At 41.7% G+C, this 16,324-nt stretch overlaps 1 protein-coding gene across 7 annotated transcripts in view; it reads right to left on the bottom strand.

Annotated features, from left to right (window-relative positions):
* dlg3 (discs, large homolog 3 (Drosophila)) overlaps positions 1-16,324 on the bottom strand; it is a 559,740-nt gene that overhangs the window by 69,854 nt on the left and 473,562 nt on the right. Inside the window, exon 1 of one of the 7 annotated variants that reach the window (XM_073058155.1) lies at positions 11,168-11,614. The exons of the other annotated variants lie outside the window; for them this stretch is intronic. The gene's annotated coding sequence lies outside the window, so the exon portion shown is untranslated. Of the gene's footprint in view, positions 1-11,167; positions 11,615-16,324 lie in introns of those variants that run through there. 7 annotated transcript variants of the gene reach the window in all.

Raw genomic sequence — 16,324 nt, 5'->3', positions numbered from 1 at the left:
CTCATTAAACTAGTGATAATTAAAACTGCACAGAATTAAGATTAGTAACTCCAATCAAATATAGGAGACTCCCACTTTACAGGATTGCGTGAGGGGGTGAAGGGGTGTTGCTGTTATAGAAAACAGGCCATATCATGATTTCCCATAATACAAAGCCAGGTTATCTGCACTGTTGTCCAACAAATTCCCTGAAAGCCCACCTTGTTTTGTTCCATTTGTCAAATTTTTCAACAGTTGTTTGTGAATTCTGTAAGAGTGGACTTTCATAATCCACTTGGCCGTAACACAGTGTTCCCTTAACTGGAGCATCAATAGATGTTCCGCTGCTGAAAATGAATCTGACTTCTGAGCTCCATAACTTATGGTGCTCAACAGTAAATACAGGGTGACGGTACATATTTGATGTTCAACACATTCATGATTACTGTGTAGCAGCACACAGGCCTGGAATTTCAGGATGCATTGACATACACACTGCAAGTGACCAGCAGTTCATATTGGGTTCACCTGCTAGTCATCAGCAGTCTGTCAGCATTTTCATCAATGGCTTGGGCATTGTTCTTCTCAGAGTACTTTGAGATACAAACCCCATTTCCAGAAAAGTTGGGATATTTTCCAAAATGCAATAAAAACAAAAATCTGTGATATGTTAATTCACGTGAACCTTTATTTAACTGACAAAAGTACAAAGAAAAGATTTTCAATAGTTTTACTGACCAACTTAATTGTGTTTTGTAAATATACACAAATTTAGAATTTGATGGCTGCAACACACTCAACAAAAGTTGGGACAGAGGCATGTTTACCATTGTGTTACATCACCTTTCCTTTTAATAACACTTTTTAATCATTTTGGAACTGAGGATACTAATTATAGTAGATTTGCAATTGGAAATTTTGTTCATTCTTGCGTGATATAAGACTTCAGCTGCTCAACAGTCCGTGGTCTCCGTTGTCTGATTCTCCTCTTCATGATGCGCCATACATTTTCAATAGGAGATAGATCTGGACTGGCAGCAGGCCAGTCAAGCACACGTACTCTGTGTCTACAAAGCCACGCTGTTGTAGCCCGTGCAGAATGTGGTCTGGCATTGTCCTGCCGAAATAAACATGGACGTCCCGGGAAGAGACGTCGCCTTGATGGCAACATATGTCTCTCTAAAATCCTAATATAAGCGTCAGAGTCAATGGTACCTTCACATGCATGCAACTCACCCATGCCGTGGGCACTGATGCACCCCCATACCATCACAGATGCTGGCTTTTGCACCTTTCGCTGATAACAACCAGGATGGTCGTTTTCATCTTTGGCATGGAGAACTCGACGCCCGTTTTTTTCCGAAAACTAGCTGAAATGTGGACTCATCTGACCACAGCACACGGTTTCACAGTCTTTCGGTCCATCTGAGATGAGCTCGGGCCCAGAGAACTCGCCGGTGTTTCTGCATAGAGTTGATGTATGGCTTCCTCCTTGCGTAATACAGTTTCAAGTTGCATTTCTGGATGCAGCGACGGACTGTGTTAAGTGACAATGGTTTTCCGAAGTTCTCCCGAGCCCAGGTGGCTATAATTGTCACAGTAGCATGACGGTTTCTTAGGCAGTGCCGCCTGAGGGCTCGAAGATCATGTGCATTCAACAGTGGTTTCTGACCTTGCCCTTTACGCACTGAGATGTCTCTGAATTCTCTGAATCTTTTCACAATATTATGTACTGTAGATGTTGAAAGACCTAATTTCTCTGCAATCTTGCTTTGGAAAATGTTCCTTTTGAACTGACTTAACAATTCTGTCACGAATTTTGGCACAAAGGGGTGAGCCATGATCCATCCTTGCTTGCAAAGACTGAGCCTTTGATGGACGCTACTTTTATACCCAGTCATGATACCTCACCTGCTACCAATTAGCCTGCTTAATGTGGAGTCTTCCAAATCGGTGTTACTTGAATATTCTGTGCACTTTTCAATCTTATTTTAACTCTGTCCCAACTTTTGTTGAGTGTATTGCAGCCATCAAATTCAAAATTTGTGTATATTTACAAAATACAATTAAGTTGGTCAGTAAAACTATTGAAAAATCTTTTCTTTGTACTTTTGTCAGTTAAATAAAGGTTCACCTGAATTAACATATCACAGATTTTTGTTTTTATTGCATTTTGGAAAATATCCCAACTTTTCTGGAAATGGGGTTTGTATATCCATATCCAAAATCTGCAATGACTCCTCAGTATTATATTGAAGATTATTACAATTCAAAACCTTGTAAGGCTCTAAGTTATTGGCAAGAACCTCAAGCAGCATGAGAAATAAAGTAATATAATATCACGTTGAAATCAAGAACATTATAATGCAGCAGGGATTACAATTAACAACTTTAGGACACAGCATGATTTATAACAGAGATCACAGTAAAGCAGAGCTTGATTAATAACAAAATTTACTACAGTGAGAGTTAGACCTTGGGGCCACATAGTAGGAGATCATGAAACAGTGCAAAGAGATAATAAAACTCCTCTGCTATCAGATTCTTTCATCTCCAGCTCTTTACCTTTCCCACCCACCTGGCTTCACCTTCTAGCTATCCTTCTACCACCACCCCACCCCCCACCTTTTTATTCTGGCATTTCTCCCTTCCTTTCCAGTCCTGAAGAATGATTTCAGCCCGAAATATTGACTGTCGGTTAATTTCCACGGATGCTGCCTGACCTGCTGAGTTCCTCCTTGTTTTGGGCATGCTGGAAATCTAAAGCAGCATCTGCAGAACTTGTTGTGTAAACAATGCAGGTGTCTTATTATGAGATTGATTTTTTAAAACCAGATTCTTGTGAAAGGAAGTCTTATATTTAAATTCTGAATTTTAAATGCTAATTTATTTTCAAAAGTCTTTTCAAAAAATACATTATAAAAACTTTCAATGTAGGAAATGGCCATTTGTCCTGTCACACTTACACAGGTTCTTCAAAATAAGTGTCAATTTAAAGTGTACCCATGCTCTTTTAAAAAAAATAAAACCCTGTAAATTATTCAGCTACGTTTCCCATTGCCGTTTGGAAGTCCTTAAGGACTTTTTAGATAATCTGTTCCGGATCTTGACCACCCTTTACATGAAAAACTTTTTCTCTATTTTCCAAGTTATTTTGCCAATTACTTTGTCATCAACCCATTTGTCAGAGGAAACAGATTTCTCAGTACTGTCCATACCCAATCTGTCCACACAAATTAAGTCCCTTATTCTTGTTATCATCCTGGTGAGATATTCTGTCTTCTCCAAGGCCAACACCCTTTCGCAAATGTGTCCAAAATTGTAAGCAGTGTTGAGGATCAGCAAATGGTATCTAGGGACAAGGAATAACTTGCATATTTTTGCATTTAAAGCTCCAAGATACACAGCCAAGTATTTTAGATATCTTTCTTACTCAATATATCTGCTAGCCCTGTCATCTTCAATACATTTGACAATATTTTTATCCTGCATTTAGACGTTTCCAACTTTGTGTTCTCCCCCTCCCCCACCTCCAATGTCCATATCTCAGAATATTCTGATTCAATTTGTGGTTGAAAAAAGATTATAACTGGGAGCTTAACATCTAAGGGTACACATCATATCAAAAGGACAGGTAGGTGTGCAGAGTGGACTTTAGGTTAAAAACAAGAAATAAAATCCTTAGAAAGAAGAGACAGAGTTAGAATCCTTGTGGGCAGAGATGAGAAACTACAAGGGGAAAAAAAGATGGGAGTTATATACATGCCTCCAAATAGTAGCCAGAAAGTACAACAGGAATTGTAAAATTATAAAAAGGGAAATGTTATTATGGCCATGAGGAATTTCAATGTGCAGGTAAATTCAGAAAAACAGGTTGATTCTGAATCCCAAGAGAAGTAATTTATAAAATGGCTATGAAATTAATTTTTAAAACAGCTTGTGGCAAAGCCCGCTTGGGAAAAGGGAATTCAGGACTAGGTGCTGTACAATGAACCAGATAGGCAGCTTAAAGTAAAGGAAACCTTAGGAGATAGTGATCATAATATAATTCACCCTGCAGTTTAAGAAAGAGAAGCTAAAATCAAATGTATCAGTATTACAGCTGAGTAAAGGTAACCACAGAGGCATGAGAGAAGAGCTGGCTGAAGTTGATTGGAAGGGGACACTAGCAGGGATGACAGCAGAGCAGCAATGGCTGGAGTATCTGGGAGTATTTCAGAAGACGCAGAACCAGATCATCCTAAAGGCGACGCATTCTAAAGTGAGGCTGAGATGAGCATGGCTGGCAAGGGAAGTCAAGGACAGCATGAAAGCAAATGAGAATGAATACTATATAACAAAAAGACACACCGAAAGACACTAACAGTATTGCAGAAATTCAGGAGTGTAGGGGGCAGAAGTGATTGTAGTACATTGATAAAAGATAAGGTGCTTGGGAAGTTGAAAGGTCAAAGATAGGTAAGTTATATGAACCAGATGGACAGTACCTCAAGGTTCTGAAAGAAGTAGCTGAAGAGTTTGTGGAAGCATTAGTAGCAATCTTGCAAAAATGACTAGATCCTAGAATAGTTCTGGATGTCTGCAAAATCATAAATGACATTCCCCTCAAGAAAGGACAGAGGCAAAAGACAGCAAATTATAGGTCAGTTAGCCTGACTTCAGATAGTCAAGTGTATAACCGCTCCTCAACATCCTGAACACAAGTGCCCCAAGTGTGCTAAGCCCATTGCTGTACACCCTACTCACACCTGACTGCACGACCAAACACCCGAGCAATCACATTGTCAAGTTCACCAATGACAAGACAGTGGTGGGGCTCATCAACAATGATGAGACGGCCTACATAGAGGAGGTGGAAGAGCATAAGGCACCCATGGATGGTGAGGGAAGTCAAAGGCAGTATAAAAGCAAGAGAGGGCACACAATATAGTGAAAATCAGTGAGAAGCTAGAAGATTAAGAAGCTTTTAAAAATCAACTAAGTAAGCCATAGAGAGAAAAGATACAATATGGTAATCTAGCCAATAATACAAAAGAGAATACCAAAGGTTTTTCAGATATATAAAGAGTAAAAGAGAGATGAGAGTGGGTATCAGACTGCTGGACAATGACGCTGGAGAGATAGCAATGGGGGATGAACTTAATTATTTGCACCAGTCTAAACTGTGGAAGACACCAGCGATATGCCAGAAATTTGAGTGAGGGGGCAGAAGGTGCGTGCATTTGCTATTACTAAAAAGGTGCTTGGGAAGCAGAAAAGGTTGAAGATAGATAAGTCACCTGCACCAGATGCGACTACATCCCAGGGCTTGGAAAGAGGTCGCTGAAGAGATTGTGGAGGTACAGTAGTGACTGTGATAGATTTTGGAAAGTTCCGGAGGACTGGAAATTTGCAAATGCCACACCACTCTTTGAGAGGGAGACAAATAACAGGAAGTTATAGGCCAAATGTTGGAGTCCATTACTAAGGATGAATTTTCAGGGTACTTGAGGCACATGCTAAAATAGTCTGAATACAGCATGGTTTCCTTCAGGGGGAATCTTGCCTAACAAATCTGTTTGAATTCTTTGAGGAAATAACAGGTAGGATAGACAAAGGAGAGTCAGTGGGTGTTGCTAATTTGGATTTTCAGCAAGCCTTTGACAAAGTGCCACACATAGGGCAGCTAAACAGATGAAAGCCTGTGGTAAAATCACAGGAAAGATACTGGCATGGGCTTTTTTTGATTGGCCGCCGGTGACTAGTGGTGTTCCACACAGGTCAGCGTTGGGTCCACTATTCACGCTATATGCTAATGATCTGGACGATGGCTTTGTGGCCATGTTTGCAAATAATATGCAGATCAGTGGAAGGGCAACAACACACACAAAGTGCTGGTGAAACACATCAGGCCAGGAAGCATCTATAGGGAGAAGTACAGTCGACATTTTGGGCCAAGACCTCTCGTCATGGTTAACTGAAAGATGAGATAATAAGAGATTTGCAAGTGGGAAGGGGAGGGGGAGCTGTGTAATCCTTTCCCTTCTCCAGCTGTGTATCCCTTTTGCCAATCAACTTTCCAGCTCTTAGCTTCATCCCTCCCCCTCCTGTCTTCTCCTATTATTTCAGATCTCCCCCCTCAAATCTCTTGCTATTGTTTCTTTCAGTTAGTCCTGACAAAAGGTCTCTGCCCGAAACACCGATTGTACTTCTTCCTATAGATGCTGCCTGGCCTGCTGCGTTCCACCAGCATTTTGTGTGTGTTGCTTGATTTCCTGGTGGAAGAGCAGATAGTGTTGAGGAAGCTAGGGGTCTGCAGAAGGCCTCAGATAGATTATGTAAGGGGGTTTCTTATTGGTGTGAGGGGGTTTCTTCTTTTTTCTGTTACTGCATATGTTAATCAAAATGGCTTCTTTGTTTTGTTAAAAGTAGGAATGCTTCTTTGTTATGATAACTGCTTTCTCTCGCAGTTTGTTTGGATTTAGAGTTGCTGATAATGAGAATTATATTCATTTGTTAACCAATTGGGATTAATGCTATTCTCTCTTCTGGGTCCGTAAACTATTGTTGGCAGGGATTTGGGGAGTCAGCGCGAGGGGGTGAGAGAGAGAGGACGTGATGCTGTAAACTGGGCGATGGATTGGACCCCGAGCAGGGGTCTGAGGCCAGGAGGTTCGGCGAGGAGAGGAGACAAGGACAGACGTGCTTGGTTGATCACTTCGGGTGATCCTGAGCTACGAGTCGAGGAGTTCAGAGGGGATCGAATGGTGGCCAGAAGACTTTGTTAATTGAGCTCCAACGGTTGTGCATGAAGTGGTTTAGACTTTGATAAGTTTTGGCGCCTTTTCTTTATTTTCTTTTCCTTCATATATACTGTATCGTTATTAATCACTTAGTTCTAGTGAGATCTATAAAGTGTAATCATTTAATCGCACACGGTGTACTGTCTGTTATTTGGCGAGGCGGGGACATCACACAGCATCCACACAAGCTGATTATCCAGTTTGGCGGGGCCGAAGGCTGCTCCCCCCAGACGGAAGCGAGTTGAGCGAGCCTGAGGCTAGCCAGGGGGCTACAATTAGGAGAAGGGGCAAAAGAGTGACAAATTGAATACAGTGCAGGGAAATATACAGTAGAAAGAATAAAAGCATTGACTATTTTCTAAAAATGGGAAGAAAATTCAAAAGTCCAAGTTCACCATTCCCTCAAGGTTAACACACAGGTTGAGTCAGTATTAAGGAAGGCAAATGTAATGTTGACATTCATTTTGAGAGGACGAGAACATAAAAGCAAGGATGTAATGTTAGGCTTTATAAGGCATTGATTGGTCAGACCACATTTGGAGTACTGAGATCAGTCTTAGGCCCCTTTAAGGATGTGCTAGCACTGGAGAGTGTCCAGCGGTGGTTTAGAGGGTTACACAAATTATCTCAGGAATGAAAGGGTTAATGTAAAGATGATTTGATAGGTCTGGGCCTATACTCGCTGGAGTTCAGCGGAATTGGGAAGGGAAGAAAGAGAGAATCTCATTGAAACATAGCAAACACTGAAACTATTAGATACGGAGTTAAAATGGAGAGGACGCTTCCAGTAGTGGGAAACTGGAAACTCACAAACAAAGGATATCCTTTTAGAAGAGAGATGAGGATGAATTTCTTTAGACAGTGGGTGGTGAATTGGTGAAATTCACTGTCACAGATGGTTGTGGAAGCCAAGCCATTGGGTACATTTAAAGCAGAGGTTGACAGGTTTTTGATTAGTAAAGGCATGAAAGGCTATGGAGAGAAGCCAGAAGAATGGGGTTGAGGGGAAAATAAATCAGCCATAACTGAATGGAGGAGCAGACTTGATGGGTCAAATGGCTGAATTCTGCTGCTATGTCTAACTGTCTTAAATTAGAACTGTCTTGTAGCCTCCCATTTCACAAATCTCCCTTGGAAATCCGTCAATATTTTTACCACTTTCTAGTGTGTCACATTTTGAGTCATCCACAGTAATCCAATCCATACTCTCAATACTCAGGTAGAAGACATTTGTACATATTGGACTAAATACTGCCTGGGAAAACAATGCACTCTTCTCTCTGGTCAGAGAAAAATCCAGTTACCTCTCCCTCTCCAGGGGTTCCCAATCATTTTTTATGCCACGGACCAACACCATTAAGCAAGGAGGCCATGAACCCCATGTTGGGGACCCCTGCTCTTACCACCACAGTCAATTCCAAACTGAAATTACCACTGCCAAGTAACATGGAGGTTTACTGCAAATCTGCCTAGAATTTTTCCTTTGTCTTAAGTGTTCAATGGCATAACTACAACACATCATTCTTCACTTTTGAAACTCAGTTCCATTGAAGTCCATGGAATGGTTTCTGGAAGCAGAGAACAACTTGGAGCAGCCTCTCTGCCAGGCATTTAATGCCGGCAACCACTGGCACATCTGCCCCTCTGAATATATCTCTACTTCACTACCTTCATTAGTACTTTCTACTGCATCAATGATCTTAATTAGGTCTGTTGGTATAATTTTCCATGGTTACTCTCCCATTTTTATCCAGATTTCCCTCTGAGAATACTTTGTTTTTCACTACTTTTCCCATCTCCAATATTAAACTGACACTCTGTCATTACTCAGGCACATCCTTTTAATGGAAACATCTATTTATCAGAGTCCTCGGTTATCACTTCCCTACACAAGGATGACCAAAGGATTGCTCTATAGCCACCTTTGATACAACCTTTACTAGGTGACTGATTTGAAAGATAGCCGATAGATTTGGCATTGAAGTTGTTTCTCCCCAGACTGATGACAATAAATGCCTTTTAAGACCATATCAGCAAAAGTAACAGCTGCCTCATTAACTAGGTGCTGTTCTAATGTAGATCCTCTCCTGTAGCTGTAAACAGAGGGAAATTAAAACAGAAGCATTCAGTTATTTTAAAATGGAAACCTGTTGGGTAAAGCTTAGGAAGGTTAAACTTTATATAATAATTACTGGTCCTTAGTATATAGGTGTAGTGGCAGTAAAACTGGCACTGAAATCGGTGGCGCATCTTGAAGCTGCAGAGAAATCCAGAAGCTATTGCCAGTGTTTCCCTGCTCCTCTCCTTAGTGTTTGGTTTTGCAACCTTCCCCACCTTAATCAATGAACCGATTATCTACTTTCACTGCAAAACTACCTTGAAAATCCATCTTTTTGCATGTGACTCCTTGAAGATTAATCATAATCATGTCTTAACAGATCTAATTTTCCAATGGATACATTTTCATTCAGCTAACTAAAATATACATAGCTTGTTTTTTTTTAAAAAAAAGAAGCATTTTGATTTTTGTTTTAATCCCACGGGAGGGCCTCAGACATTCTTTCACTTTTCTATTAAAATTACAAAATTTGAATGGTATAAACTGCATATTATTTCCAGGCTACTGAAATGGTGCTAAATTGGCTTGACAACATCACTGATGATGGACTCCAATGATGCCCTTGATCTGATTCTTGACAATAACATGTCAAAAGACCAAGTCCATGTGTGAGACAAATGGCGCTTTTTGAACAGCTTTCTTTAGGATTTGCAAATTCTGGTATAATTCTCCCCAAGTAAGATAACTCACTGACGAAGGCAGGGATAACACTGCATTGCATCAAACTTAATTGTAGAGATGAATCTAGGAGAGTCCAGTTACAATGACTGCTATGCATGTTTGCTTGCTAGGGCATAAAACAAATTGATCACCCAACTTGATTTTACTAAGAATTTTCATCCTTCATCTTAAAACAATATTCCAAAGACACATAAAAATGTCTGTTGCACAACAGCACTCCCTCCTTTGTGAACTAAATTTGAAGTTTGCATTGAAAATAACAACGTCCTGTTTAGTTCATAAAGAAGAGTTCTGTTGTATGGAGATGCTGATGAAAGACCTTGATCCAAAAAGTCCATTGTTCAGTTCCCTTCAAATATGCTGCCTCACCTGCTGAGCATTTTGAGAGCCACTGTATAAATGCACTATCCCAAGTAGAAATATAGTCTTAAATGTAGCCACTTCCAAGTGTTATAACCAAGATCATACAATGTGCCAGAGCTTGACAGAGTCCTACAGTACAGCATTTTATAACAAATCACCCACCAACCTTCCTCATCACCTATCACCTTCTAGCTTGAACTCATTCCCCTACCTTCTTCCAGTCCTGATGAAGGGACTTGGCCCAAAACATCCGCTCCTCATTTCTCTCCATAGATGCTGCCTGGCCTGCTGAGTTCTTCCAGCATTTTGTGCATCTTATATTTGCAGAATCTCGTGTTTATAACAAATCGTGTGCCTTAACCCTCAGTCTCTGCTGCAGAACTAAAACTAAAATAACAATGCAGCTGGATAAACGATAGCTTCGACAACTGTAGACAAGACTGATAAATCTCAGGTACTATCAAACATTCACTGAACTACAAACCACAGTATTACACGGTATCACGGATAACATTAATACTAAGAATGGCAGCAAGTAAATTCGCAGTCAATGATCTAACTCTTCAACGATTAGAAACAGAATAGAGGACATCTCCACAGATACTGACTGAACAGCTGTGTATTTCCAGTTTGATTTTATTTTAAAACTTCTCCAGTATTTTTACCGTGCACTACCTCGCTTGCTTGTACACGTGTTTAGGTATTTTCCTTTCTTTGGCTGCGGCCGTGATTTCGTTTTTGTTTGCATCAGAGCGTAAGGCAGGACACTCAGGTGATTCTCGCAATCCTCAGGTAAACTGCGGACAGTTAGCGTTCTGGAAACTCAGCAGAACCCCGAAAGGACTAGCTCTTCCACCCCCGGCACTTACAACAGCCTGGCATCCAGTATCTGCCCCAAAACCGTGCCACCAAACCTACCCGGGACTGTTGGAAAAGTACACTGTGAAGTTCATTAGAAATCGTATTAAGTTGCACTAAAATGTGATGAAGGAACAGAGTCAAACAGTACAGTATATTAGTTTTCAAATCTGGAGTCTTTGTAGTGCTTTTGGTCAATGACACGTCTTTAATGTTTCCAGGGCACCGCCGAAACCTCCTTAACACATCTCGTGGTCAATTCCTTTCAGGAGGTAAATCCCTAAAACAAAGGCCCCAGCAGCTGCTGCAGAATTAAACATTTCTAAAAAGGACCCTCAGCCTTCGTATCACACCTCCCCCACAGGATCAGTGAGAAAATACCCACCTCTTCAAGTGTCAGCTGTGGTTACTGTGGAACTGTCTGTAAGTTTGAATTGCACTGATGCAGCAGCATGGGATGATGAAGAGACTCCCACATCCACGCACACATCAGCCCAGATTGGGCTCCCACTTTCTGCGATCACTTCCTCTTCCCTCCCCCTCCAGGCCGCCAGCGGCTGGAATTTGAGCTGCTCAGGGAAGGATAAAAGCTGGCTGTTACCGACTTTGTACTGGCTCGGCTTTGACCTGCCCTCTATAAGCTTGCAGTGACGCAAACAGCGCTTAGAGATTTCGTCTGATGCAGACAAAGTCCAGTTGAAGGTTGAGCAACCCCACTGCTTGGAGGCAGGGGCGCAGCCGTATCACCGGCGTCCACACCAGTGTAATCCCTGTGGAAGTAAAGCAGTTCCACAAAGTGGTAACAGATGACCGAAACTCTTCCCAGTGCACAGGTTAGGTGAACAAGGCGAGGCCACACAAATCAATCATTAACTTTCTTGCTCGGTGAGGTTCAAACTGGTTTATGAAAATCAAAGAGTAAAACACAACCTGGCTCGACACAGCCAGCCAATAGAATCTGTGCCATGTGACCTATTAGCATAAAGAGCCCCGCCCATAGCAGCAAGCCTCCTATTACTAACAATTCGTAGCGGTGCATTGATTTCTGCTTTTAAAATATTCCGTAGTTCCTTTTAACAACCGCAACTCTAGTTATGTACCTCACAGAGCCCTGTGTGTTTACAGATAAAATAAAAGCACATAAGAATATGGGAATTGAGAGCAAACGCCAGCCACCTGGCCCTTCAATTCTCTTCTGTCATTCAGGTTCATGGTTAATTTTCTACCTCACCTGGGAAATTTTTTTAAAAATGGAGGATGCCTGAAATCTAAAAGTAAAAGAAGTAGATTCTGGAAATTCTCAGCAAGCCAAGCAGAATCTGAAAGAAAGTTAATGTTTCAGGCCGATAACTTTATAAACACTGTTTTATGCACCAAAGTAAATTGTATTGGTATTGATATTCGTTTATTATTGTCACATGTACTAAGACACAGAGTAAAGCTTGCCTTGCATTCTTTTTATACAGATCGAATCATTCCACAATTCAATGAGTTAGAATAAAGGTAAAACAATAATACGGAATAAATTGTAAGAACTACCAAAAGAATGCAGTGCAGGTAAAAAATAAAGTACAAGATCTTAAAGATTGCGAGGCCAACTGTCCAACTAGTCCATTTTTCAAGAGGTCTGTCCAAGAGTCTGATGACAATGGGATAGAAGCTGTCCTTGTGCCTGGTGGTATGTGCTTTCAAATTTTTTTGTATCTTCTGCCCGATGCCAGAGGAAATGTCTGGGGTGGGTGGGGTCTTTGATTATGTTGGCTGCTTTACTGAGGTTGCCAGAAGTATAGACAGACTCCACAGCGGGAAGGCTGCTTCCTGTGATTTGCCGAGCAGTGTCATTATGCATCCAGACAGATTGCTTTATATCGTGCATCAGTAAAAATTGGTAAGAGACAATGGGGTCATGCCAAATCCCTTTAGACTCCAGAAGAAGTGGAGGTGTTGGTGAGCTTCCTTGGCCATGTTATCAACTTGGTTGGACTAGGAACAGCTATTAGTGATGTTCACACCTAGGAACTCAAAGGTCTCAATCTTGTTGATCCTTTCCAGCAATATGTAATTATTCTTCCTCAGCTCTATTTTCCTGGACTTTCCATATACTCCTTTATTCCCTTTCAAAGTTTCAATGAGTCCTTCTCTCATTCTTCTAAACTCTGAAGAATATAGGTTTAACCTTGTTAATCTTCCTCCATCACACCTCCCATATTTCACACACCTCTGCCCTCACCCCATCCCCCTGCCAGCCCACCAGGGATAGAATCCCCCTGGTCCTCACCTATCACCCTACCAGCCTACAGATCCAACGTATAATCCTCCGTAACTTCCGCTACCTCCTACAGGATCCCACCACCAGACACATCTTCCCCTCCCCCCCACTCTCGGCTTTCCACAGGGATCGCTCCCTACGCGACTCCCTTGTCCATTCATCCCCCCCATCCCTCCCCACCGACCTCCCTCCAGGCACTTATCCCTGCAAATGGAAGAAGTGCTACACCTGCCCCCACACTTCTTCCCTCACCACCATCCTAGGGCCCAGACAGTTCTTTCAGGTGAGGCACCACTTCACCTGCGAGTCAACTGGGGTGATATACTGTATCCGGTGCTCCCGATGTGGCCATTTATACATTGGGGAGACCCGCCGCAGACGGGGAGACCGTTTCGCTGAGCACCGGCACTCAGTCCTCCAGCAGTGTCGGGATCTCCCTGTGGCCACACACTTCAATTCCACAGACCACTCCCACTCCAATATGTCTGTCCATGGCCTCCTCTACCGTCAAGATGAGGCGACATGCAGGTTGATGGAGCAATACCTTATCTCCCGCCTAGGTAGCCTCCTACCTGCCGGCATGAACATTCAACTCACAGACCTCCGTTGATACCCATGTCCCCCCCTTACCCCATCCCTATCTATAGTTTTAGTCTGGTTCTCTTTCTCTCTCTTCCCCCCCCCTCACTATAATCTCTCCCCAGCCCTACCTTTCTTTCTCTTTAATTTCCCATAATTCTCCACCTTCCCCCAGCCCATTTCCCTTCAGCCTATCACTTCCCAGCTCTCTACTTCATCCCTCCCCCCACTTCTTACCCCACCTCGACCATCCCATGTTACTTCACTCCTGATGAAGGGTTTCAGCCCGAAACGTCATCACTACCTCCTCCCATAGATGCTGTCTGGCCTGCTGAGTTCTGCCAGCATTTTGTATTTTTAATCTTTCTTCAGATTGCATACTGGCCATCCCAAGGACTAGTCTTCACAGAACTCCTTCTATGGTGAGTAGAACCTTCTTTAGATAGCAAAACAGCACTCATTACTTAAGGAGCGAAGAGATGTACAGTGCAGTGATATCTTCATTCTTGTAACCTAGTCATCTTGCCCTCTCACAATAAGAGTTTTCCCAACGGTCTGCTGCAACCATATATTTGCTTTCAGTAATTTTCTTAGAAGGATATTTAGATCCCTTTGAAATTTGAATTTCTCAAAACACCATTTTTAAAAGAAATTTTGCCCTGCTACCTACCAGCTTTCCCCATCTGGTCCCAGTTTCATAAACACAAGGGATCTGCAGATGCTGTAAATCTTGAGCAACACATACAAAATCCTGGAGGAACTCAGCACATTAGGCAGCATCAGATCCTGATGAAGGGTCTCAGCCCAAAATGTTGACTGTTTATTTCCCTCAGCAGATGCTGCCTAACCTGCTGAGTTCCTCCATAATTGTGTGTGTGTGTGTGTGTGTGTTGGTCCTGACTTCATCTGCACTTCACCTTTCCCCTATGTGATCAACCGTTACCAGATTTCAGGACTTTGTGATCCTCTTTATCACCTTATAAAGCTTCCTCCACCTTCATCTTACCCAACTCCCTCCTGATTCCAGCTTCCTCCTTTCTACTGTCTGCTTCTGCTTCCTTCAGGTCTCCTCCCACCATGACCTGGCTTGATATGCCCACACTCTTCAATACCTACCCACCAACCTCTGACCTTTCTCACACTCCTGCCAGCTGTCTCCACTCTCAATCCTGATGCAGGGTTTTGACCTAAAACACGGACAATTCCTTTCCCCCAGAAGATGCTGTTTGACCCATTAAGTTCGTCCAGCAGATTGCATATTATTCACCCAGGTAGATAGTCTCTCCTTTTTCAACATTATGTTCTATGTACCATATCTTCCTATTTACATACTTGTTCCTGCTCACTATCAAATCTAATTTTGTAACATCAGCAAACTTAGAGATGTAACATTTGGTCCTTCAGGAAAATCATTAGTATAGATTGTAAATAGCTAGAAGCCTGGCACTAATCCTACTGTAAATCATTTGCCAACCTGAGAAAGGTCCATTTATTATCACTCTTCGAATTCTTTTTTATTGGTCTCAATCCATCTCAGTATATAACCTCCAATTTCACATGAACTAACTTTGTTGACAAATTTCTTCGTAGGACCTTATAGAAAGGCCGTAAGATACGGGGATAGGCTATTTGGCCCAACAAATTTGCTCCACTATTCAATTATGGTTGAGTTTTTATCAACCCCATTCTCCTGCCTTCTCCCTGTAACAGCCTATCAAGAACCTATCAATCTCTGCCTTAAAGGTACACAATATTGTGGGCTTCACAGCCCTCTATAGTAATTAATTTCACCCTTCTAAAGAGCTAAAATTACCATATCTGCTGGGTCCATTTAATCTAATTAACTAGTCACATCCTCAACAAATTCCAGCAGATAAATCAACTCTTTTCCCTTTCATAATTTTTTGCTGACTCTGTTAAATCCAACTTTTCCTGTTCAGGTATTCTGCCATTACATGCTCTATTATAAACTCCAGCATGCTGACGCTAGATTAACAGGATAGCAGTTTTGTTTCCTCGCTCCCTCCTTTCTTGAATATTGGGGTATGATTTGCTACAATTCACTTGCAGGAACCATTCCGGCATCCAAAGCATTTTAAAAGATGCTATCTAAGGCATCCACCAACTTGATGCCAACTCTTTCAAAATTCTGTTATGTAGTTCATCAGGTCCTTTGAATTTATCAACTTCATCAATTTCTTTAGTGCTTTTATTTTTAACAATACCTCAACCTTGCTAGACTCTTGACTCCTGGTATTTTTGGTAGATTTCCATTCCCAGGTTTAACTGAAATCTTTTCTTCTGCAGGCATTGTGCTTACGAATCACTGAAATAAGATTTCGGGTAGTTTGTTAAAATCCAAGTTAATCAAGGTCTGTTGCACTACAGCCATATTCAAACTGGATTTAAGCTCATATGGTCTGAGAAAAGAACTTTTTGCAGGGTCTGACGTCTTTCTACTATGGAGTCAGGCCAGTACACATTAATCTGGAGGTATACTATCATTTTGTATTGCTGCAAATATTTATAAGTGGGAATAAAATTACTCAAAGTATTCAACTACAGCTAGTGGCTGGCAGAAAAGTAATTAAGTTATGTTTTTTTGAATGTTGGAGTCAGTTCGAAGGATAAAAAGGCTTGCTTGTGCTTCTATTTTGTGTATTCTTAAAGAAAATGGCACAAAATTACAAAATG

Source organism: Hemitrygon akajei, chromosome 10, assembly GCF_048418815.1.
Source record: "Hemitrygon akajei chromosome 10, sHemAka1.3, whole genome shotgun sequence".
NCBI classification, from domain to species: domain Eukaryota; kingdom Metazoa; phylum Chordata; class Chondrichthyes; order Myliobatiformes; family Dasyatidae; genus Hemitrygon; species Hemitrygon akajei.
Note: the sequence above shows the minus strand (reverse complement) of the source record. Positions and strands in the feature narration are given on the sequence as shown.